A 26,776-nucleotide genomic window follows, 5' to 3' on the forward strand; every position below is an offset into this window, starting at 1 on the left:
AAGATGTTTTAAAAAAAAAGAAAAAGAAAACCTCTCCACTTTAATACTCAAAGATTTCATGTATGCATGCTTTGTCTTCTGAAGTAAATTACAATATTTGATATAGAATCATGTCATATATTTATGTACTTCCCTCAATTACAGATAAAGTAGGTACTCAGTAGACATTATTATATGAATCCCTTGTTAATTCATTTTAAAAAATATTAAGTGCCTACTCTGTAACAGGCACTGACTGTGTATGTTCAAACTATGTTCGAATGGCCTTATCCTTGGGACTCATCCGTGAGGATTCACGGACCAGAACTCTGAGAGCAGGCTGCCCGAACTAAACACAATGAACACAGTGCTCTCACGCCCAGAACCTGAGTCGGCTGTCTTTTCAAGTCCCATCCTGAAGCATGTATTTTAGTGACTCAATATAATCCTAGTTTAGGAGATGTGTCGGGGGAAGCAGGCTGGCCCAGCATCTCTCTCTCACTAGGGCTTCTAGCGAGACAAATTAGGGGCTCTAGGAGACCCCTGAATTCCCAGAAGTGACAAGACCCTTACAGTAACCAAGGTAGCGTGGTTCAGAATGCCAACTACTCATATGGCGCATCACCACTTAGCGGAAGAGTAAAGACACTGCGGATGAACTGGGCCAATCCAAACCTGGATGATAACTGGGGAAATTCTGCCTTCACAGGGGATGGCACCAGGATCCATTCAGGATTTCGAGAAGACGGTAGACACCGATTATGAGTGCGCAGAGAATGATTTGTGACTATACATTTACTCAAGCCATCTCTTCGCGCATCCAGCCAAGAAAGCGAAGTCTGTTCCCTGTATTTTCACGTATCTTATGTTATTCATGATAATAAAATTAAATAGTACTTTTAACTTGTCAAAGACCTCTCACGTCTATTAATCATCATAATGCACTTTTAAAGTATCATTGTATCTCTGTGGTAGAGGAGAAAGCCAAGGTCCAGAAAGGCTGAATGGCTTACTTACGGGATCACGGTTAGTTGGACAGGGAATTAGGATTAAACCATTTTCATGACTGTAAAAGCAGCATCCTTTTTCCACTAGGACTTATTTACATTCAGGGAAATGATCTGAAATGAAGAGGAGTCTTAACGCCTAATTAAGAGTTGTCTTTGTGAAAACCTACTGGATGCTGAACCCAAGAAAGCAGCAATATTATTTCTGACCTGGGGAGAGCTTTATGTGAAAAAAATAGGTGTGAAGAAGTCACAAATTCTGAAGTAATAAGTGATGAAAGCCAATTTCTAATACTTTATTTCATTTTATATAAACAGAGACAACCTCTTGAATGACAGTAGATTTTCCACGATATTTACTAAATCTACCATAAATAAGAAAAATAATGATAATGGTAATAACTTGCTCAACATCACTCAGCAGGGACTAGCCTCTTGTTTCCTAAATATTAGTCTACTTTCTTCCTATCTTCACACAGAGATTGAACGTCTTTCTTATTTCAATCCTTATTTTACTCGTTTATAAACATTTGGCTTAATTATCGGCCAACAGTTAAAACTCAAATAAAATCTTGTCTTTGTCATCAATAAATTAAAATACAATTCTGTCTCAGTGCATATCTTGCTGAATTATCTCTTCTGTATAATTAAAAGTTCTACGCACAAGTTGCTGGATCAAAAAGAAAAACGTTTATTCACCTTCCACCCATTCTTCTTGGCTTCCAAGTTTAAAAAAAAGAAAGAAAAAAGAGGGGGTGGAAAGAAAGTTGTTAAAACAGGATCTCAAACAGCCTAGACCCACGGTAACAGGGTGAACACTTTTCTGGCACAAATTCATGATTAATTAAAACCAATTTCATTTCCAAGCTACAGCTTGGAACAGAGTTGTAGGGACCCAGCCCTACCCTTGGTAAAAAATTAAGTTGTCTCAGCTTTCATAACCTTTATGAATCTGCTAACAGAGAAATATTTTGAACCTGATAGGAATATACCATTATTCCCTAATGATATCTTTTAAAAAAAATTCTCATTTAGCAAACTTCTCTATTTTCCCGAAAATCAAAGACTATGAAGGATCATCCATTGTAGTGTAATGCCCAATGACATTTTACTTTGTTTTATTATTTTGATAGCTGATGTATGAGGGATTGCATTACCAGTCTGCACACAGAATAATCTATCATCTGTTTCTCAGATGTGACTAAAAATAGCATAATTCCTTTCCCCAGGTCAGGCATGGGTAGAGTTTTTTGTTTTTGTTTTTAAATTGCTGATTGGTTCAATCTATCGTTAAACACTTACCTTAATTAAAGTCTTCTAGTTCTTTTTTCTTTTTTCATTTTGTCTGACCTGAGATTAATTCCTTTCTTCCTCTAAATACCAGTCAAGTAGCTATCATAACTAAAAACTGTCTAGGCCAAAATTATACTTAGTGAGATGCAATAAATTCTAATGTACATTAAGTGAACTATTTTTAAAAAGTTAAGTCCTACACAAGTCAGAAAAAATAAACCAAATTCATATGCAAACACTATATTTCAAGTAACACAGATATAAATGTAGGAATTGTATTTAATTGAATGTAGGTTCCGTGTTTTAAGGTACATATCCTTAAATTAATAAATTTTTCCTATAGTATTTCCTCTAGGGGAAGAAAAAAACATAGGTTTTGCTTAAAAAGGGCACTAACTTAAAGTTAGAAAAACAGGACATTAAAAAAGAACACATGAGAAGAATAACAATTCAAAAGCACGTAAGAGCTGGATTAGTGAGGATCTGAAACAAAATCTTCTCCCTGTACCCAGGGGTCCACCTTGTCACAGATCCCCTTCTAAAGAGCAGATGACTGGGGAAGTTGTCATTGGATCTGCATCCATGTCTCACAGAGACAGTTTCCCTACCTAACAAAGGAAGATCCTTCTGCAAGTGAATATTCAAAGACAATGGTTTCCTGAATCCTTTCAAGGCAGGAAACTACCTAATCATTCAGGGCCTGAAAACGTCAGGAGTCTCTTTACCATCAGAGAATATGATTTGAGCCCTGAAGAACTTGACTCATTCAATAATGAAAATACTATTAGAAAACACAATCCCAGGGCACACTGGGAGCTGTTCATTCTAATAGCAGGTAAAGGAAAGTGAAGTCTTCCACATCCCTTCCTTCCTCCCCAAATTTAGCCCTCTCTTTTGCCTAATGACACTCTGGGAACATTAGACTGAAGCGTTCTTTTGTGACTCTTGTGATCAGATATTCAGTTTAGCCTGTCATTTTTGACAGAAATAGAACAAAATGAACACAAAACAAGAAGCCACACTCCCCGGCTCAAACTAGTAACTGATGAGGCTCTTTGAACTAAAAGCTGAACCGAATCATATTTTTGTTCTTAAGAAATATTTTAAGCTATGTATTTGCTGATTAATCACATTAAATAAAAATGAAACTAATAATGCAATTACTCAATATCTCCCCATATTTTCCTATGTGAGAGGCTGCAAGACCAGAACCCACCCACTTCTGCTAGAAGTACATGCCATATTCTCTTCACCTACACCGTGCACTTTGTTGACAGCTGCCGCTGTGACGTGCAAATTGCTTCTCCTTGTGTTTCACTGTATTTGACTACCAATCTTCTCATTTTGAGAAAGTGTGTCAGTTTAAGCAAGGGAGCTGCCATGGTTGAATTTCATTTTAAAGACAAGAAGAAAGGGACTGGGGTTCAAATAGAAAGAAGGTTGAGGGGCTTAAGTCACTGCAGCACCTCTCCTTCACCTGGAGCCTCCTCCCTATGAAGTCATCCCATGTGACCCCATATAGAGAACAGCACTCATCTGGCAAGGTCAAAGGCCAAAATGGGGACAAGCATCCTTCCCGTATCTGCTGGAAAGAAGAGAAATGCTTACAAGACAGTCTTTCATTGGATGACTATTAGCAGGGTTAAAAAATTTAAGCACACTACCACTGGGATATTCGGAAAAAATACAATCCATTTATTCTGTATATAATCAAACATCTTTTGTCTTGAGCCTCCACGTGCTGACTAGCATTAACTTTTGCCCAAATCTTACTACAAATCCTACACTTTGTCTAACACGACGGATTTTTAAATCCATCGAGAAACAAGTGTCCATCATCAAGAGAATATATAAGCAACTGTGTTAACAGGTAAACCTCAAAGATATTGCCGGTTTGGTTCCAGACCACAGCAATAAAGCAAATATTGCAATAAAGCAAATATTGCAATAAAACAAGTCACACAAATGGTTTTTTAACTGCATATAAAAGTTATGTTTATTCTACACTGTAGTCTATTAAATGTACAATAGCATTATGTCTAAAAACCAATGTACATACCTCAATTAAAAATACTGCTAAAAAATGCTATCATCTGATAAAACAGGGCTGCCGCAAAACTTCCATTTGTAAGAAAAATATATATAGTATCTGGGAAGTACGACAGAGCAAAGTGCAATACAACGAGGCGCGCCTGTGTGTATTTCCCACGTGGGAATCCTATTCAGCAACATTAGGAATAAGCTGATGCGTGCAATGATATGGAAGAATCTCACAAACATTATGCTGAGTGAAAGAAGCCACACACAAAAGACTAAATACTACACGATTCCATTTGTATGTAACTCTAGTGCAGGAAAAATTAATCTATGATGTAAAATTTAAGAACAGTGATTGCCAGGGAGGGCAGAGACTGACTGGTAAGGGACACAAGGAACTTCCTGGGATGACACTGACGTTCTGTATCTCCACAGGGGTTTGTATTGCACAGGTGTAAGCATTTGTTAGGATTCATCAAAGGCTACATTTAAGATCTGCGTATATCACTGTATATAAATTTTATCTTGAAAGAAAAAATGCACCGTAAACAAATATGGAACTTTAATTAGTGCTATACATGCTCAAGTATGTACATAATTTGGGGTGAAATGTAATGATGCCTGAAGTTTACTTTGAAATGCATCAACGATTAGATAGATGGATGGAGAGAGAGATGGATACATGGCTAGACATAGGGTAAAGCAAGTGCAGTAAAAGTGAGTGGCAGAATCTAGTTGTTGGGTATCCAGTGTTCGCTGTAAAATTTATTCAACTTTTTGTATATTAAAAATTGTTTATACTAAATTATTGACAACATTTTGTTCATCCGTTTTTAAAAGTAGACCTTATCTCTTGGGTGAAAATGTTGAAGAGAAGCAACTGCTTTTCTTCCACAGATGGTTCCTAGGTGTTTGCAGGTCTGGTTGCATGGATCACGGTCTTTACAGAGAAAGGAGACTTGGGTATGGTGTTATCTTATATCTGGAGAGAAGTCACTTGTCTCCAGATTTGTTGCTGGCCCTTCTGCTTCTATGTCTGAAGGTCTTGAGGCTGTTCCCAGTCTGTCTGTTCTGTTTGAACAGAGCCTGGAGTTATGTATGGCACTCTGACCTTCACCTTAGCTTCTGCTTGCTACACTGTTCTGAATCTTGGCCGCCACCTCCAATGAGCGTGCTGACCTGCCCGTTTATCTTCAGACACATCTGTAAGAGTGCCCTTGACCTGCCACAGCAGGCCCACTGGGTCTCAGGCAGCCTCAAAATCGCACAGAATCTGAAGAAAGCCTGGAAAGGTAAAACCCACAATCTCCTTTGTGCCTGAGCATGGTGGACCACCAAGTGGATGCTCTTCTTTGCTTAAGGAGAAGCCCTTCCTTTGTACTTTCTTTACACTCTGCGTACTTTTCCTTCATAGCCTTATAGCATCTTATTAATGATCTCTGAGTTCCCTGAGGACACTGACTGTGTCTTGTTTATTTTATCTCTTAACAGCTAAGCACAGCCAGTGTTGCTGACTCGGCGTTCGATACATTCTTTTTTGGGTGAATGAATGAATCTAACAGTTTTTTCACACGCTCATTTCCTGGCTCCTTATATTTTCATTTCCCCATAGACCCATATGTAGATGTAACTGGTCAGAGAAAAGTAGTAACAAGAGAGAGGTACCAGCTAGAGGGTACCTAATTCTTAAGCTGCGACCCATGGGGCTAAGATGCAGGGCTCCTGGCCATCAGTAAAACAAATCAAATATCTCCTAGAAATAACTCCCTGCTCTTTTTGTCACATTTAATATGCAGTCCACAGTTCATATGCTTCATTTGCAACTAATTAGCTTAGGAGGTTAAAATATTATCCTTATAAGGCCAGGGTTTTCTAGATTCAATCCCTAGCCTGGACATCCTTTACCATCTAGCAGACTAATCTCTGCTAAGAGACCCCAGGGCTCTACTGCTAGGGGGAGAAAAGATCGGAGAATTATCTTAATGAAGAACATATTTTGCATGGCCTCACATATCGTTTGCTTTTAAATATCTTTTTCCCATTCTACTCCCATTGCTTTCCTCGACAACCCAACCTCCCTCCCCAGTTTAACTGCAGTGCAAAGCTTTCCTCAAGGTAGGGAGTGAGGGGAAAAGCTGACTAATATTCAATTTCAGGATGAAACTGTTCATGCGGAAACTTTACTAGTTTAGAACTAGGTTGCGCCCAACTGCACCAACTTGTTTCCTTAGCAAATGAGTTTCCTCACTTAGAAGCTAGAATATCTAAGCATGTAAGCAGGGACAATCCCCAGGTTGGCCGTGACTTTGACGTTCTTAACCCAATCTCTGCTTATCCTGGCTCTCACAGTTGGGAACAGTAAATCTATAGTGACAATAATGAAAAACTGCACTGAAACTGAAACTCACTCTGGATAAATGTTGGAGGCCTGGGATTTCTTATTTCTATCTTAGATGATATATATTTTTAATTCAGCACAAATTTTGCAAGTATAATACCACTGCCCAGGAACCACAGGGCTCTAATTCACTCATGGGGATGCAACACCATTCATAAACAGATCGAAAGGTGCTAGTCTAATTTGAATTACTGCATCATATTCACTCCAGGGCCAGCTGTATGTGAACAGAGAGCAACATAAATTTTCTCGTAGGCAGGCTTACGCTAATCCTGCATGGGGAGATCACTGCATGGGGAAAGGCAGATGTGGAGAGGGCGGGAAGCAGAGAGCTGCATTCACTCGCAATTTTCCACGAGGAGTTGAAGGGAATTCCCAAAATGTTTTCTTTTTTTTTACTTCATTTTTTTTTAACATCGTTATTGGAGTATAATTTCTTTACAGTGATGTGCTAGTTTCTGCTTTATAACAAAGTGAATCAGCTTTATGTCTAAATATATCCCCACATCTCCTCCCTCTTGGCCTCCCTCCCACCCTCCCTATCTTACCCCTCTAGGTGGTCACAAAGCACCGAGCTGATCTCCCTGTGCAATGCCGCTGCTGCCCACTAGCTATCTGTTTTACATATGGTAGTGTATATATGTCCATGCCACTCTCTCACTTCATCCCAGCTTACCTTTCCCCCTCCCCGTGTCCTCAAGTCCATTCTCTACAACTGCATCTTTAATCCTGTCCTGCCCCGGTTCTTCAGGACCATTTTTTTGTTTGTTTTCTTTTTTTTTTTTTAGATTCCATATGTATGTGTTAGCATACGGTATATACTGATTTTCTCTTTCTGACTTACTTCACACTGTATAACAGTCTCTAGGTCCATCCACCTCACTACTAATAGTTCAGTTTCGTTTCTTTTTAAGGGTGAGTCATATTCCATTGTATATATGTGCCACATCTTCTTTATCCTTTCATCTGTCAATGGACACTTAGGTTGTTTCCACCTCCTGGCTATTGTAAATAGAGCTGCAATGTACACTGTGGTACATGACTCTTTTTGAATTATGGTTTTCTCACGGTATATGCCCAGTAGTGGGAAAACTGGGACGTATGATACTTGTATTTTTAGTGGTTTAAGGAACCTCCATACTGTTCTCCATAGTGGCTGTATCAATTTACATTCCCACCAACAGTGAAGAGGGTTCCCTTTTCTCTACACCCTCTCCAGCATTTATTGTTTGTAGATATTTTGATGATGGCCATTTGGATGGGTGTGAGGTGATACCTCATGGTAGTTTTGATTTGCATTTCTCTAATGATTAGTGATGTTGAGCATCCTTTCGTGTGTTTGTTGGAAATCTATATATCTTCTTTGGAGAAATGTCTATTTAGGTTTTCTGCCCATTTTTGGATTGAGTTGTTTGTTTTTTGATGTTGAGCTGCATGAGCTGCTTGTAAATTTTGGAGGTTAATCCTTTGTCAGTTGCTTCATTTGCAAATATTTTCTCCCATTCTGAGGGTTGTCTTTTCATCTTATGTTTTCCTTTGCTGTGCAAAAGCTTTGAAGTTTCATTAGGATCCATTTATTTATTTTGTTTTTATTTCCATTTCTCTAGGAGGTGGGTCAAAAAGGATCTTGCTGTGATTTATGTCATAGAGTGTTCTGTCTATGTTTTCCTCTAAGAGTTTTATAGTGTCTGGACTTACATTTAGGTCTTTAATCCATTTTGAGCTTAATTTTGTGTATGGTGTTAGGGAGTGCTCTAATTTCATTCTTTTACATGTAGCTGTCCAGGTTTCCCAGTACCACTTATTGAAGAGGCTGTCTTTTCTCCATTGTATATTCCTGCCTCCTTTATCAAAGATAAGGTGACCATATGTGTGTGGGTTTATCTCTGGGCTTTCTATCCTGTTCCACTGATTGATATTTCTGTTTTTGTGCCAGTACCTTATTGTCTTGATTACTGTAGCTTTGTAAGACAGTCCAAAGTCTGGGAGCCTGATTCCTCTAGCTCTGGTTTTCTTTCTCAATATTGCTTTGGCTATTCGAGGTCTTTTGTGTTTCCATACAAATTGTGAAATTTTTTGTTCTAGTTCTGTGGAAAATGCCATTGGTAGTTTGATAGGGATTACACTGAATCTGTAGATTGCTTAGGGTAATACAGTCCTTTTCACAATGTTGATTCTTCCAATCCAAGAACATGGTATATCTCTCCATCTGTTTGTACCATCTTTAACTTCTTTCATCAGTGTCTTATAGTTTTCTGCATACAGGTCTTTTGTCTCCTTAGGTAGGTTTATTCTTAAGGTATTTTATTCTTTTTATTGTAATGGTAAATGGGAGTGTTTCCTTAATTTCTCTTTCAGGTTTTTCATCATTAGTGTGTAGGAATGCAAGAGATTTCTGTGCATTAATTTTGTATCCTGCTACTTTACCAAATTCATTGATTAGCTCTAGTAGTTTTCTGGTGGCATCTTTAGGATTCTCTATGTAGACTATCATGTCATCTGCAAACAGGGACAGCTTTACTTCTTCTTTTCTGATCTGGATTCCTTTTATTTCTTTTTCTTCTCTGATTGCTATGGCTAAAACTACGAAAACTATGTTGAATATCAGTGGTGAGAGTGGTCAACCTTGCCTTGTTTCTGATTAGTGGAAATGGTTTCAATTTTTCACCACTGAGAACGATGTTGGCTGTGGGTTTGTCATATATGCCCTTTATTATGTTGAGGTAAGTTCCCTCTATGCCAACTTCTGGAGGGTTTTTATCATAAATGGGTGTTGAATTTTGTCGAAAGCTTTCTCTGCATCTATTGAGATGATCATATGGTTTTTCTCCTTCAATTTGTTAATATGGTGTATCATATTGATTGAATTGCGTATACTGAAAAATCCTTGCATTCCTGGGATAAAGCCCACTTGTTCATGGTGCATCATCCTTTCAATATGCTGTTGGATTCTGTTTGCTAATATTTTGTTAAGGATTTTTGCATCTATGTTCATCAGTAATATTGGCCTGTAGTTTTCTTTCTTTGTTACATCTTTGTCTGGTTTTGGCATCAGGGTGATGGTGGACTCATAGAATGATTTTGGGAGTGTTCCTCCCTCTGCTATATTTTGGAAGAGTTTGAGAAGGATAGGTGTTAGCTCTTCTCTAAATGTTTGACAGAATTCACCTGTGAAGCCATCTGGTCCTGGGCTTTTGTTTGTTGGAAGATTTTTAATCACAGTCTCAATTTCAGTGCTTGTGATTGGTCTGCTTATATTTTCTATTTCTTCCTGGTTCAGTCTCGGAAGGTTGTGCTTTTCTGAGAATTCATCCATTTCTTCCAGGTTGTCCATTTAATTGGCATCTAGTTGCTTGTAGTAATCTCTCATGACTCTTTGCATTTCTGCAGTGTCAGTTGTTACTTCTCCCTTTTCATTTCTAATTCTATTGATTTGAGTCTTCTCGCTTTTTTTTTGGTGAGTCTGGCTAATGGTTTATAAATTTTGTTTACCTTCTCAAAGAACCATCTTTTAGTCTTATTGATCTTTGTTATTTTTCCTTAGTTTCTTTCTCATTTCTTTTTCATCTCATCTTTATGATTTCTTTCCTTCAGCTAACTTTGGGTTTTTTCATTCTTCCTCTAATTGCTTTAGGTGTAAGTTTAGGTTGTTTATTTGAGATGTTTCTTGTTTATTGAGGTAGGATTTTATTGCTATAAACTTCCCTCTTAGAACTACTTTTGCCACATCCCTTAGGTTTTGGATGGTCATGTTTTCATTGTCATTTGTTTCTAGGTATTTGATTTCCTCCTTGATTTCTTCAGTGATATCCTGGTTATTTAGTAGCATATTGTTTAGGTTCCATGTGTTTTTAATTATTACAGATTTTTTCCTGTAATTGATACGTAGTCTCATAGCATTGTTGTTGGAAAAGATACTTGATATGATTTCAGTTTTCTTAAATTTACAAAGGCTTGATGTGTGACCCAAGGTATGATCTATCCTGGAGAATGTTCCATGAGCACTTGAGGAGAAAGTGTATTCTGTTGCCTTTGGATGGAACATCCTATAAGTATCAATTAAGTCCATCTTGTTTAATGTATCATTTAAAGCTCTTGTTTCCTTATTCATTTGCATCTTGGATGATCCGTCCATTGGTGAAAGTGGGGTGTTAAAGTCCCTTACTATGATTGTATTACTGTCAATTTCCCCTTTTATGGTTGTTAGTATTTGCCTTATGTATTGAGGTGCTCCTATTTTGGGTGCATAAATATTTACAATTGTTATGTCTTCATCTTGGATTGATCACTTGATCATTATACAGTGTCCTTCTTTGTCTCTTGTAATAGTCTTTGTCAGTGTATTTTGTCTGATATGATAATTGCTACTCCAGCTTTCTTTTGATTTCCATTTGCATGGAATATCTTTTTCCATCCCCTCACTTTCAGTCTGTATGTGTCCCTAGGTCTGAAATGGGTCTCTTGCAGACAGCATATATACAGGTTTTGTTTTCGTATCCATTCAGCCAGTCTATGTCTTTCGGTTGGAGCATTTAATCCATTTACATTTATGGTAATTATGTAAATTATGTAGGTTAATATGTATGTATTATATGTATATATATGTATGTTCCTGTTACCATTTTCTTAATTGTTTTGGGTTTATTTTTGTAGGTCTTTTCCTTCTCTTGTGTTTCCTGCCTAGAGAAGTTCCTTTAGCATTTGTTGTAAAGCTGGTTTGGTGGTGCTGAATTCTCTTAGCTTTTGCTTGTCTGTAAACATTTTAATTTCTGTCAAATCTGAATCAGATCCCTGCTGGGTAGAGTAATCTTGGTTGTAGGTTTTTCCCTTTCATCACTTAAATATGTCCTGCTACTTCCTTCTGGCTTGCAGTTTCTGCTGAAAGATCAGCTGTTAACCTTATGGGGATTTCCTTGTATGTTATTTGTTGTTCTTCCCTTGCTACTTTTAATATTTTTTGTTTGCATTTAATTTTTGATAGTTTGATTAATATGTGTCTTGGCATGTTCCTCCTTGGATTTATTCTGTATGGGACTCTCTGTGCTTCTTGGACTTGCCTGACTATTTCCTTTCCCATACTAGGGAAGTTTTCAACTATAATCTCTTCACATATTTTCTCAGTCCCTTTCTTTTTCTCTTCGTCTTCTGGGACCCCTATAATTCGAATGTTGGTGCATTTAATGTTGTCCCAGAGGTCTCTGAGACTGCACCTCAAATCTTTTCATTCTTTTTTCTTTATTCTGCTCTGCGGTAGTTATTTCCACTATTTTGTCTCCCAGGTCCCTTATCCGTTCTTCTGCCTCAGTTATTCAGTTTTTTTTTTTTTTCCCGGTACGCGGGCCTCTCACTGCTGTAGCCTCTCCCATTGCAGAGCACAGGCTCCGGACGCGCAGGCTCAGCGGCCATGGCTCACGGGCCCAGCCGCTCCGCGGTATGTGGGATCTTCCTGGACCGGGGCACAAACCCGTGTCCCCTGCATTGGCAGGTGGACTCTCAACCACTGCGCCACCAGGGAAGCCCCGTTATTCTGCTTTTGATTCCTTCTAGAGAATTTTATATTTATTGTGTTGTTCATCATTATTTGTTTGCTCTTTAGTTCTTCTAGGTCCTTGTTAAACGTTTCTTGTATTTTCTCCATTCTATTTCCAAGATTTTGGATCATCTTCACTATCATTACTCTGAATTCTTTTTCAGGTAGACTGCCTACTTACTCTTCATTTGTTTGGTCTGGTGGGTTTTTATCTTGTTCCTTCATCTGCTGTGTGTTTCTCTGTCTTCTTATTTTGCTTAATTTAGTGTGTTTGGGGTCTTCTTTTCACAGGCTACAGGTTTGTAGTTTCTGTTGTTTTTGGTGTCTGCTCCCAGTGGGTAAGGTTGGTTCAGTGGGTTGTGTAGGCTTCCTGGTGCGGGGGACTGGTCCTTGTGTTCTGGTGGATGAGGCTGGATCTTGTCTTTCTGGTGGGCAGGTCCACGTCTGGTGGTGTTTTGAGGTGTCTGTGAACTTACTATGATTTTAGGCAGCCTCTCTGCTAATGGGTGGGGTGTGTTCCTGTCTTGCTAGTTGTTTGGCATAGGGTGTCCATCACTGGAGCTTGCTCGTCGTTGAGTGGAGCTGGGTGGTTGTGTTGAGACGGAGATCTCTGGGCGGGCTCTCACCGTTTGACATTACGTGGGGCCGGGCAGTCTCTGAAGGTCCAATGTCCTGAACTCGGCTCTCCCGCTTCCACAGTGGCTGGCAGGCGCTGGGGTTGTCTGTGGCCTTTTCTCAAACAACAAGTTTCTCATCTCCACATCTCCTGGTGGTGGGGTTTACCCCTTGGGCCCCTGTGCTTAGAATCTCCCCACCCGGGGAAGGCAGCACCCTCAACAGCCAGGTTGCACGGCTTGGACTTGTCTGGGGGATGAAGGGGAAGGACTCCAAACAAGTGTCAAGTCATTAAAGCTCAGAGAGGTGTAACCAATAGTCCACTGGATCTGAATAATGTCCAAGGCATCACAGTATATTTGTCCTCTTTCAAAAAAATTTTTTTATTTTAATTTTTTTGGTGAGAACGTTAAAGAAAGGCAGGAAAATCTAATTGGCCATGTTTGGGATCAAATCATAGTGTTAGATTTTGGGGCAACAGTGGCAAAGGGATGTTTTAAGCATCCATAAAACTGGCCTCTGGAGCCTCCTGGATGCCACAGGGCATCCTTCAGTGGGATTGCTCTTTTATTCACATGCTGCTTATGACATTTGATCCACAGTGTTTTAGGGTGGCTTCTCTTAAGCAAGCAGATAGTACTGTAAAGCACATCACATCCAGAAATGTGGTGTTACCAAATCCTCTCCTAGCCTTGACTCCCGTGGTCACAGTACAGTAAGTCTATGTATGGGAGTCCCCTATACTCCCTAAAGTGACATAAGTGGGTCTGGATGGAGATGTTTCCACTAGCGATGTAACTTCCAACAAATCACTTACATCTACTGAGTCTCTGTTTCCTTATCTATGAAATGGATATACCATGTCAGTCCTACTTACCCCAGAAGGATGTTATGAGGATGCAATGAGACAAAATGTGAAATGTTATGTAAGTGGGTACTTGTTTTTCCTCATGGCTTTAACGAACTTTTGGAAGTCAAGGCTCTGTGAATGGTAGATATTTTGGTGGTGATGTGAGAAGGACAGAAAATAGGCTCTTTGGGAACAACAGTCAATCAAGTCAACGCCCGCTGGAGGCAGCCACCGTCTTTGCCTTTTTTCAGCAAGTACAGAAGAGCTACTGCATCACTCTGCAATTTCAGACAACAACTGGCCTGGAGAATAACCTACTTTATTAGTACTGATAGCACAGGTTATGTTGGGTTAACAAACAACCCCAACATTTCAGTGACTTAATAAATAACTGAACTGCTTGTTGACACACGGTCTGGGTACCTTGGCAACCGACTGTCCTCCAGGAGTGGGGCGCTTCTATGTCCTGGTTTCCCAGGATGGTCCAGTTTATGTCTCTTGCCCTGGCATAATTATTAATAGCACCCTTTTCATCCCAACACTGTCCTGGTTGGATGATAAATATTATGATCTTCCTGTAAATGGAGTAACTCAAGTATTCAGGCTGCCTCACCCTCTCAACATGAGGCCTTCGGCGCGGCTGGGAACAGAGAAACTGGGGAACACCGTAGGCATTTTTACTGTCTCATTCCAGAACTCACTTCAGTTTAAAGGCCATTGGCCAGAACCAGTCACGTGACCCAACTGAAGGCTAGGGCAGATGCTAGGTAGAGCACCTAGCACTTCTCAGTGAGTGCCTGCCCTGCTTGTCTGACTGTACACAGTCCTCTCTAGGTGACTGATTACCGAAACTCAAGACAGGCAAGTGGGTGTTAGTCTTGTTGGTCTTTTCCCATTGGGTATTACTTATCACCCTCTGCTGGGTGACTGAGCTTTCACTATTGAGACTCTTCTCTCCTCTCCCAGGTAGATATCAACTGTCACCCTTCTTTCACTTGTGCCAAACTGATTACCAGCCTACAGAACTAGTCCCTCTCAGCTCTCTGAACTGTCCACAAACGTGTTCCTTCTGATGGGCAATCTTCAAACAACTAACACCTTCAAAGTCTGCTTTGCTTTGAAGAACACACCACCAAGCTTTCAGCAGCACAGCTGATAGGTATGTTTCTGATGCAGCCTATTTCATGGTACCTGTCTATAAACATGGAAACGCCACCAGCACTCCCACAAAACTTTTGTAACCATCCGAGTCATACTGGAGAGGACGACGGAAGAGGTGGTCTCTCGGTGGTGTTCACAGAGGGAGACATTTCATGTTGCACTACTCTTCACCCAGTAGTCCTTGTTTAAAATACCATCACGACTCAAGAGATGGCAATAACTGGCATGCTTGATCTTAGAAACTCTGAAGTGTAGAAACATGTCAAGATTTAACAGGTAAAAGTGAAAACTGGGAAAAAAGAAGTCAATTTAAAACCTGCTTCTGTGTTAGATTAAAAACAAAAAAGGAAACAGAGAAATATGTCTTATTCTGCAATGTCATGAAAGTGCATTTTGTCAATCAACATAATGATTGGCATTTGGACAGAGAGGTTTCTGCCAATTACCATAAGACAAAGGAGATTTCTTCCCTTCCCTCCTTGCCTATCCAAATATCATGCATCCACCAAGCTTCAGCCTAAGTCCCACCTCTGTTTTCCTGATAACTCTGGCCCATCAGAGTCTCTCCTTAGTCCACTGAAAAGTGTTTTCTCCAGAAAAAGAAAAAAAATTTTTAAAGTGTTTTCTCCGGAACACTTGCAGGAAATCACCAAGGTGGGGGTGGGGAAGAATCTCATTAAAATTCAGACTCCCAAGTCCACCTGAGACTTAGTGATCCAGAATCTCTCAGAGTGGAGGCCAGGGATCTGTGTTTTTTATAAACAGATTCTTGCACATTAACTTATGGGGCTCTCTGTTATATTCTCACATCCGCCTAAAACACTTATTCACATAGTACCTGGAGCTATTAAATACTATAGAAACAATTTCATGTACAGGGTTCTTGGTTCTACTACTCTTTATGAGTTTGTTAGGGACCCCAGTGTATATCTCAGGTCTTTTTCTATTATCGACATCACACAGTGGTTATCAATTTACCCTGGGTGGATGGAACGTCCCTGAGTTGTGAGTTCTATACTGATTAGCTTCACCTGGGGCACAGCTGATGCTGAAAAGTAGACACAAAGCATATTTAGATAAATTTAGTTTTCTTTTTTCAATTAATTTTTATTGGCATATAGTTGCTTTTTTTTTTTAAATCACTGTGTTATTTATTTATTTGGTTGCACCGGGTCTTAGTTGCAGCTCGCCGGCTCCTTAGTTGAGGCATATGGCCTCCCCAGTTGCAGCATGCGAACTCCTAGTTGCAGCATGCATGTGAGATCAAGTTCCTCGACCAGGGATCGAACCCGGGCCCCCTGCATGGGGAGCACAGAGTCTTAACCACTGCGCCACCAGGGAAGTCCCAGATGAATCCAGTGGGTTTTTTTTTTAACTATTTTTTTAAATAATAAATTTTTAAATTTATTTTTGGCTGCATTGGGTCTTCGTTGCTGCACGCAGGCTTTCTCTTGTGGCGAGCGGGAGCTACTCTTTGTTGTGGTGTGTGGGCCTCTCATTGTGGTGGCCTCTCTTGTTGCGGAGCACAGGTTCTAGGCGTGTGGGCCTCAGTCGTTGTGGCACATGGGCTCTAGAGCACAGGCTCAGTAGTTGTGGCACACAGGCTTAGTTGCTCCGTGGCATGTGGGATCTTCCCGGACCAGGGCTCGAACCCATGTCCCCTGCATTGGCAGGCAGATTCCCGACCACCGTGCCACCAGGGAAGCCCTGCATCTAGTTTTAATTCCAATGGTGGAAAACTTAAAAACAACTCCTTCTGTAATATGAATAATTATTCCCTCATTTACTCACTCACTCATTCATTATCCCCTCATTCATTTATCTATTCCTTTATTTGATAATCATCTATTGAATGCCTACTATGTGCTTTGTGCTATAACCAGCAACTCAAATAAAGAAAATCAGCTAAGTGTGTGAAACAGGCAAACCAACAATTACCCTATGCGTAATAAGTGCCAGGAGAAGATGTCATGGAGGTGAAGAAATCCAAGAGCCTAAGAGGGGCTCTTTGGAGGTGTTGACATGGGCTGAACTTTTGGAAATGAGTAGGATTTAGCTGGACAGAAAAGGGATTTTCAAACTAATGATTTTGTTTACAAATTTTAAATTGCTTGCCATGAAGTTTTCTTAATGAGAAATATGGCTTAAGTGTGTGCATGGTAGTCCGTATGTCTACTGAATGTATCATTGTTAGCTAAACTACTTAAGGCTCCTCCAACTGAATTACATACATTTAAAGTTATGCTCACAGTTTCATGGAAGTTTAGTAACTTCATTTCAAACAGTGTCAACCAGAGCCTCTAGGTAGTATTCCCCCAACTGTACATATTCCTAAATGGAGTACTGGCCTCATTACTTTCCATGCACATCTGTATTTACCCACCCCAGCTGGGATGTTCAGGTTTCCTCCACTATTTAGCGCGTGTCCTTCTTGACCTCGAATGTCTATGAGAAAATAAAGAATAACCACATCAGAGTATCTGCTGCTAAGAAATAGCTAGTCTAATAAAACTAGTACCAATAACTGCAAAATTCCCCAACCAGAAGGTTAACATTAAATAAGAGTCGACTGTCAAGTATTTTTTGTCGTGGAATACAAGCTTTTATACAGAACTTTTATTGCACATTTCTGCCCAATGAAATAGGTGTTGGAAATACAATGGCTTTTGGTGAGAAGAGTGCCCATTTACCCTTGAATTGTCGTTGCTTCAGAAAGAAAGAAGCAAGGATAATTGGGGGAAAGGGCAGAGAACCTATGCCCTAAAACTAACTTTAAAAAATAAATTTTTGTTGATATGCAAAAGCATCAGAGAAAGCAGAAGTTTTCAGACTTATTGCAAAAGAAAAAATAACAGACACTAAGTACTGATAAACACTCAAAATTTGTCAAGTGACAGGATTTTCAAAATGTAAATGGGTGAGAATATAATATACTATGTTGATTGAATTGCTAGCAATTGTCATGGTAGCATGCATAGATTTATACAACATTAACCACTTTTTATCTTAAAGCTATTCTGTTTTAGAACTTTCAGATCTATGGCCTGAAGTCCTTTCCCCCCCACCCTTTCTGTAAACATGAGAAACTGTGCAGATCTCTGCTTTCCATCCATTCATGCAGGTTTATTGAAATACTGGTAAATTCCATAGGCCTGTACTACACAAATGTCCAAGTAATGAGCAGCTCATTCATCTCTCTTCCCTGCCTCTTCCAAATGAAGAAGAACACATTTAAGCACAAACTACAGAGACTTCTCCCAGATTGGAAAGGAGAGGGGAAGGGCCCATACTCCAGTAACCTATTAGAACACAGTTTCCCTAGAACTTATCTATCTCTTGTTAGGCTATAATAGGGGCACTAAAATGATGCTGCAGTTTTTCTACAGCCAAGAAACTGGTGAAGTTGAGTAAATCTAATGCCACTGTTCTTCTTTTGGGTGAGTATGTGCAGTAAGCACAGCCTGCAATAGGGAGTTGTCATGACCACACAGCAGTCGATAAACGTACAGAAGAGGGCAGGTATTCACAATGGTGCTCATTTCCAGATTTTCTATTTGGATATACTGGATGGTTATCACTCTGCAAACATGTTGCTGTGGTCCTTGCTTTGGCACCATACTCTCTGGGGGGGAAATTCAATACATCCATGATCATTTCAATAGCGATGCCAATAAGAAAACTTGCAGACACAGGTCCCTGAGCCCCTCTGCCATGGCCACTACTGGACCCCTGGATTCCATCCTCTCCCATATCTTATGGACCTTTGTTCTCATCCTGCCCCTTGGGCAGCTGTTCTCTCTCCCTCTCTCTCCATGAGCTCTTTTTTTTTTTTTTTTTTTTAAATCAGATGTCAAACAAATTAACATTAGCTTTATCCTAATGGAATCTTCCTTTGTCCCTTCCCTCCCTTTGCAATGTATTCCCCTTTTCTCTCCTCTCTCCACCACCTATATTAAAGAACAGTTTATATGTTCTGTTTTCACGTTTATTCCCACCCAAATTAATCTCAACAACTACCTTTTACCCAACTTCTGCCCTGATGCCTATGTGCGGACTTGTTTCTCATCATCAGTAGATCTGAAATCACCCCACTGACTCACCTTTCCTAACTCCTTTGGCTTAAGCTTTTGCCTACACTGGCTACCCCTTGCTTCTTGAAGTTTTGCTCTCTCTTGCCTTCACGGCTACACTCTCACATTCTCCTCCTTCCCGTCTAAACATGTCTCTGTTTCCTACTGAGGTCTCCTTCTCCCATCACCTAACGACGGCCACTCCTCATGGCCAGGATCTCGGTCTTCTGTTCTCCCTCTCTCCGCCAGCTCTATCTCTGTCTCTGTCTTTCTTTCCAATCTCATCTACTACCTCCTTTGCTTCGTATTTCCAAATGTAAATCTCCAAGCCCACAGCCGGCTGTCCGGTGACCTTCTCAACACTCAACTCGATGCCCTGCCAGAACTTCGCACTCAGCACATTCACACTTGCCAGTCACATCTTCCCCAGACTCTCTGCCTTATTCTGTCCTCCCTATCAGGTCTAGTACCATCTACAGGCCCTTGGCGGCCTTCTCGCCTCTCCCATGGTTTCCCTGATGGCTCTGGAGCAGAAAGCCTGGGAATTGCATTTCCTCAGACACCATTGCCAACTTTCAGGTTCTGAATATTTTGAATATTTTGAAGGCTGAAAAGAAGCATATGTTTTCCTCCCCTGCCAACAGTGATGGAGACCACATGGGCTTCAACAATGTCAAGTTTTGCCACAGTTGGCTGGACTTGCCCTCCCTTGCCTGTTACCAGTCTCGGGACTGCAGCGCTGCTGTGACCACTGTTCTCATAGTTTCTCCACCTTTGGAAGCAGCAACAAACTCCTAACTCTGGCCCACAGCTCAGCTTGAACTTGACAGTTAGCAGAGGTCCCCCGACATCTGCTCCTTGAATCCTTCCTTTTGTTGCTGTGGGCACGTACTCCCCTGGATTGAATCCCTCTGTCCTGCAAATATTTTGACAGGTGTCTTTTCCTGACTGATACCAAGACCACCCCACTCCCAGTCACTCAGGATGAAAGGTCTGCAGCATCATTTTCAACTGCTGCCTCTCTGCACCAAAGGCCCACCACTTTCCAAGCACTGCCAATTCTTCCCTTTCAATGCCCTCCTCTTTCCTTGATCAATGTCTCTACTTTGATCAGGCTCTATTTCCTGTCATTGAACTGCTCTAAAAGTTTTCTAACTAGTTCCCCTACAGACTAGTTAGACTAGTTCCCCTAACTAGTAAGTCACTTCATCATCTTTACCTGCCATCAGGTCAACCTCCTTCGAACAACAATGCTTACCCTTTCAAGAATTTTGTTACAAACCTTACATGGACCCATCCTCCTGGCCCACAAGACAAAGAATAAACCACGCAGCAGGACATGTACAATATTTCCTTCTTCCTATGGCCTTATTATATCCCCCTTTCCCTCTTCACATACCATATGTGCAGTCAGTCACGGCTACTTGGAATCATTCTTGCAAGAGAACCCTTGCTTTCTGGCCTCCAGACCTACTTCTCATGATTCTCCCATCTAGAACGTGACTTTCCTCCACCCCCAGCGAAGGTCTTCAAATTCTTTAAGAATCAACCCAAATGTCACTGGCAATCCCCATATCAGAAAGGATTCCTGTAGCATTCTGAACCCGACCTACATGGCTCACCCTACTCCTGCAGGTTTTGCATTTCAACAGCTGTGCCGTCCCTGTGACCCAACATGGGAGCCACATAACTTTTACTTGAACTGTATTCTCTGTGCTGTGCTTCAGTCTTTGGTTTGGTAAATTGTGAAAACCAGGAAACATGGGACTGAGGTCACTTGCCATGTCTGTGATCCAAGCCAGAACCTAACCTCCTGAGATCTGGGTATGAAGGGCTCACCTGTTCAACAGTCAATGATGTACTCCAGTTAACTTCCCAAATCTCTTGCCAAGCCAGAATTTTATAGAGACTACTGCTTGAAATTAGTGAATGATGAGATCTCAAACTTTCTCATATATAATTTTTCCATTTTAAGACTTTCTGCTTTATAGGTAAGATCTAGGATTCTAAATGGGTAAATGCACATACATTAAGTTGAACCACATGAAATGGCTGGTATCTGACCATTTTTGATCTATAAAATGTTAGTTCTACGTGGTTCAACCTAGTAAATGCATTAAAAGAGATTTTTGTGGTGCATTTTTCACAATAAGGTTTGCTATATATAAAAGGCATCATGAACAAATACACTTACGAACAGATACGCCTCACGGTAAAGGGCTGTAATGATGACAATGCTAGTGCCGAATATTTATCAAGTACTTACTGTACACCAGCCATCATGGTGAGTACATAGATTATCTCTTTTCTTTTCTTACAACAACTCAGTTTTAATCACCATTGGATAGGTGGAAAAACTGTTGCTTTAAATGGGTAAGGAACTTGCCCAGGTCACCGAGCTAGTAAGCAGTGGAAGAATCTGAAGGAAGACTTCCTCTGTAGTTGCTATTTTTGATCACATTGAAAAAAAAATTAACTACCTTTTTCTCCTGGGGTCTTTCAGATTCCTTGGCCCCTCTTGGCAATACCAGGAAGAAGAATAAAGGGAAATGGAACTCAAGGAGGAGCCTAAATGCCACCTCCGCCTCAATGCTTTTCTTGACCACTGGCGCTTTGATCTGTGTGCGGTATTACTACATAGTCCTTTATCTCTCCCTCCCCTTTGGTTCGACTTAGCATATGTTGCCTCCGTTCATAGCTCGGTACATGCTTAAATTTCCCAATTAAATTGTAAAGTTTTGATAAGACAGTGAGCATGTCTAATGTGTTTCATTTTCAAGGCCAAGGAACAGACATTTTATTTTCACCTAAACACAATCCATCCGTCCGTCCATCCGTCCGTCCGTCCGTCCATCCATCCATCCATCCCTCCAACAGCTACTGGATGTTAACATTTCTGGGTGCAAAGAACACTAAGATAACAGACCCAGTCTCTACTCGAAAGGAACTTACTGCTGGTTAATGGGGCACGAACAATTATGTCGGCACAAACAATGGCACAGGTTATGTACCGTGAGAGAGGTAAGCCTGGCTGCGCTGACAGCAGAGAGGTGGGCCACTCGGCAGTGGTTTTAAAGAACTGATACTGTTGAGGTGAAGCTGGAGAGGTAAGTGAGGATTAGCCACTGGAAAAACTTGAGAAAAGGATGCTCAGAAAGAAAGAACAGCTTGTGCAAAGACACAAAAGAGCCTGGGATATTCGAGTCACTGCGAGGGCTTGTTTTGGCTTAGTGACAGGAATAAACAAAGCAAGTACAGGAGAGAAGTAGGAGAGAGAAAGGAAATAGGAAAGAGAAAGGAAGGAAAAAGGAAAAGAGTAAAATTTGCCCTTGATTTTAGGAAAGTTCCAATGAAGGTAGAAGCAGCAGCCCCATACCAACCAATAAAACCAGATAAACTCAGAGCTACTGCTCAGTGGCCAGAATGATGGCCACGACCCGAAGGCCCAGACCCACCCCCTAAAGAGAGCTTGCTGTGTAAGAAATAAAAGAGTCACCATCACACAAAGTCCGTTGATTTATAATAAATTTGGGGAAGTTGAAAATATAGCCACATGGGTACAAAAAGCTGATGAAAATAAAGGAAGTTCTATGCCTACCTGCTTTGGTAATCAAAGCTCTTTAGCTGAACAGATGTACATCTCACCAAAATCTGATGGAAACACATCTTCACAGCCTTTCCGTATTAAGAAATAATTTAGTGGCCTCCCCCAGAGACAGCATGCTCTTTGTCTAAATACAAAATAAGACAAGGAAACTGGTCTTTTGGAATCCTTAATTAAACAGTATTAATCCTAGAGAAGAAAGTAGGGTCCGTTACCCAAAATGAATCATAATAAAACAAGAGGAAGTTTTCCAAGTCTGGACACGTTGCTAACAACATTCAGTGTAAGGAAGGATTTTATTATATTTCTTAAACGTTTGTGTCTGAAGCGTTCAGGAAGGGATAGTTGAGTCTGGCTAACAGACCAGAGCTAATGGCTTCCTCCAAGGTGATCAACCTCACAGAGAAAACATCTGCTTAGGAAAATGTATTTTGACGGAAAACCAGGAGATACGGCAATGCAATATTTATGGACTGCAACTCAAACGAAACCACCTTTTAATATGTAATTGAATGACATAAATTTATAATGCCTTATACATTTCCTAAATTTGCATTGAATAATGGCAAAGGGCAAGGAAACTACCCCATTGTTAACTGATTGAGATGCAGTGTAAAATGTGTTCATTATTTATATTCTTTCCACACCAATCTTCTATTTTTATTTATATGATCATTCCCTGACAAACATAACATGAACAATGTCTGCAGAATTTTTATTAACAAAGTGCTAAGACAATACTTCTGGGCCTATGTAAAACCATCTGCTAATGTCTCATGCCAAAACCTATTTGTATTATTTTATTTTTTCCTTCTTAGGGGTTCTGAAGGTAACCATTTCCCATTAAATTAATCATGGCCACCTTTGAGGCATATATGCATTCTTCTCGCATTTCACATTTTTGGAGAAACCCCTGGGTATTCAGATTCATTATGGAAATTCCTAAAATCAAAGCAGGGTCAGGGTTTAGAAGTGTGATATACCTTTCCTTTCCTAATGCAGGACCAGAGGGCTATGCCCAAATACAGTATTTCATCTTGCAATTAAGTTCAGGTGAGCTATTCAAACTTTAGTATGTGAAATATGCCATGATTACCATTACCGAAACTCCCATAATTCTCCTTTATTTTTGAATGGAAACATTGCTGAAGGTGCCTGATTAGAAATGGACAGAGCAAGGTATAGAACTCTTGCCTGAAGATTCTGAAGAAAAATCTTTTCTGAAACTGTGAATCATCCTCACTGAACTAGAATACAGACTCATTCCACTAACAAATCCTGATGACCCAGGACTTATTTGTAAAGCAAGTTTCTCCCCTCCTCCCTGCCCTTTCCCTGACATATAGCAGTAACTCTGAAGAAATCTCCAAGGACTGAAGTTGGAGACCTCAGAACATAGCTTCATAATCAAAATCATGCTTTACAATGGATACCACCTCTCACCTGCCACTTAATTTCCTGGGGTCATTTAAGATGGTAAAAAATGAAAGAGTAGCAAGTCAAAGCTCTTCTCCACCTCTTCAAGGGCAAAGTGGAGAATCTTTTCAAACCTTCCTAAGTCCTCTAACTTAATTCCATACTTCCCCAGGAAGCTCTCCTTGATCTCTTAGGTCTTGTTGATTTCTCTATCCTAGTAACTCCTCCAGCGTTTTTTTGTCCGTAATACTTTTCTATCACTAACATCTTTTTTAGCTACAGTAATTCAAGGGAAACTTTGTCTTAAAAAGAAACTAACTCATGGTTGGCATTACACAAAGCCACAGAGCAGGCCTACAAGGTGTGATGAGTGGAGAATGCCTAAAAGACTTCCAACCCTCTAGCCTCGTTGATATTTGAGAGTTAACCATTAGAGGTTAATTTCTTTATCTTAAATTACTGCCTACTGATTATTAGGGAAATGCAAATCACAGTGAGATACCACCTCACACCTGTCAGAATGGTTATTATCAAAAAGGCAAGAAATAACAAGTATTGGTGGGGATGTAGAGAAAAGGGAACCCACACCATGTTGGTGGGAATGTAAATTGGTATAGCCACTGTGTAAGGCAGTATGGAGATTCCTCAAAAAATTAACAATAGAAATACTGTATGATCTAACTATCCTAATTCTGGGTATTCATACAAAGAATATGAAAACACTAATCTGAAAAGATACCTGCACCCCCATGTTCATAGCAACATTAATTACAATAGCCAAGATATGGAAACCCCCTCAGCACCCATCAATGGATAAATGGATAAAGAAGATGTGGTATTTATATACAATGGGGTAACTCAGCCAGAAAAAAAAGATGAAATCTTGCCATATGTGACAACAAGGATGGACCTTGAGGGTATTATGCTAAGTGACAGAAGTTAGATGGAGAAAGACAAGTTCCATATGATTTTACTTAAAGGTGGCAGATAAAAAACTAATAAGGTAGCAAACAAATACAAAACAAGTGAACACACCAAACCAAACCAAACACATAGACAGAGAGAACAGAGCAGTGGTTACCAGAGGAAAAGGGATCGGGGGAAGGCGAAATGGGTAAAGGGAATCAACTGTATGGTGACGGAAAAAACAATTTTGGTGGTACAGCTTTGATGATAATCAATCAATCAATTAATTAATTAAAATAAAGGCTCTTGGAGGGAAAACATTAATGAAGGAAACAGGCCTGGCCACAGGAATGAAGAAAAACCTGAAACGGAATCCTATTTCTTGTCCTTTTCGATTGTACAGTATGATATTATGAAATGTACTTCTCTTTTAGCAATTGAAAAACAAGGATGCCTTTCTGAGTTGCTGTTTGGAGTGGAGATAACACAAGGAAACCATATAGTAGAGTGATGCTCAGGAAGCACTTGATATGTTGCAGTTCCTATTTATTTTTGTCATTTTCCATCACTGAGAAGAGTTTATCAGATTTTTCTGAAGCAAAAGTTCCTAGGTAGTGAAGGTAGCAGAATAGCCACCCCAAAATATGACTGTAGGAGTTCAGGACACATCACCCCAAAATATACTGCTTTGGCATACTGATTATTTTGAGTTGCAGGCATTTGAAAAACAGCACACGCAGGGTGTTTCCCCTGAGCTCCCCTCCTCTGCCTAAAGACAGATCCTCCAAAAGAAACTCCATTGTCATCAATCCCCTTCCTGGGAATTTCATCAACCAGGGACAATTGACTCATCACAGGAAAGAAGACTAGACGTTGGCGCCGCATCCAGAAAGACTCTGTCACAAACAATCACACCTCCCATCTATTCTTCTAAGGACCCATTCATCTTTCTGAATACCATTTTCTCTTCCAAGAGGCCTTCACCCTCTCTCCCCCTTTCCCTATTAAGATGACCTCTAATCCTGAATTCTAAAGCCATCTCTTTGAGCAATTCATTTTTCCTAGGCATCTCCCATGTAGACAAGAGGCATACATGCGAATAAACTTCTGTTCACTTTTCTCTTGTTGACCTGTCTTTTATTACTGGGGGTCTCAGATAAGAACTCAAAAAGGCAAAGGGAAAATTATTTTAGCTCCCCTCCAATGGGGTATTTTGAGGGAGGAGACAGAAGCCAAGAGGAGATCACTGACCAGTGATGGGAAGAATCACAGAAGCAGGAGGATAGTAAAAGCAGAGGGCAACTAAAACCTTAATTAAAATTCCTTATTTAAGTTCTGTGTAAGAGTCCTTCAGAAATTTCACCCTCAACTCTGGTTGTTCCTTGACCTTGTGCCCCTCGACAAGAGTGATGAAGCCACACAGACTGAGTGGGAGGCACTGTGCTTGTCCCTCATATTCGACAGGAACACTAGACTCACTGCACGTGCCTAACCACGCTCAAAAAGGCAAGAAAGCTGCCCAAACTAACAAAACCCAAGAGAAGGAAGCACATTACTTGAAAATACAGCTAATTGTAAAGAAACTCACCATGGAATAAGGATAAACATGGAATCATCTCTGAAATGTGTGATAATTACTATCAAAAACAAATCCTCCACTTATGTCTCCTAAGTTGACTCTTTTTTTAGTGAAATTCAGAAACACTTGTCTGGGTCAAACTCTGCAACCTGCAAAAGGAGCTGAGCTGCTGTTGGCTGCCTGCCTTCTTGTCCTGCCCTGTCACTGACCAGCTGTGTGGCCTTGGGCCCCTTAGTATCTCCCTGTATCTCAAGTTTCCTTAGGAGTAAAATTTGCCTGTCACCTAAGAATGGTTCCATAAATGATACATGTAGCCCGTTATAAATGAAGT

General features: G+C 40.3%; 1 protein-coding gene across 18 annotated transcripts in view; it reads right to left on the reverse strand.

Moving 5' to 3' along the window:
• Positions 1–26,776, reverse strand: part of NCKAP5 (NCK associated protein 5) — a 1,134,964-nt gene that overhangs the window by 330,665 nt on the left and 777,523 nt on the right. The window contains exon 3 of one of the 18 annotated variants that reach the window (XM_079924717.1): positions 17,254–17,315. The exons of the other annotated variants lie outside the window; for them this stretch is intronic. The gene's annotated coding sequence lies outside the window, so the exon portion shown is untranslated. The remainder of the gene's footprint in view (positions 1–17,253; positions 17,316–26,776) is intronic. 18 annotated transcript variants of the gene reach the window in all.

Source organism: Stenella coeruleoalba, assembly GCF_951394435.1.
Source record: "Stenella coeruleoalba genome assembly, chromosome: 6".
In the NCBI taxonomy this organism is placed as follows: domain Eukaryota; kingdom Metazoa; phylum Chordata; class Mammalia; order Artiodactyla; family Delphinidae; genus Stenella; species Stenella coeruleoalba.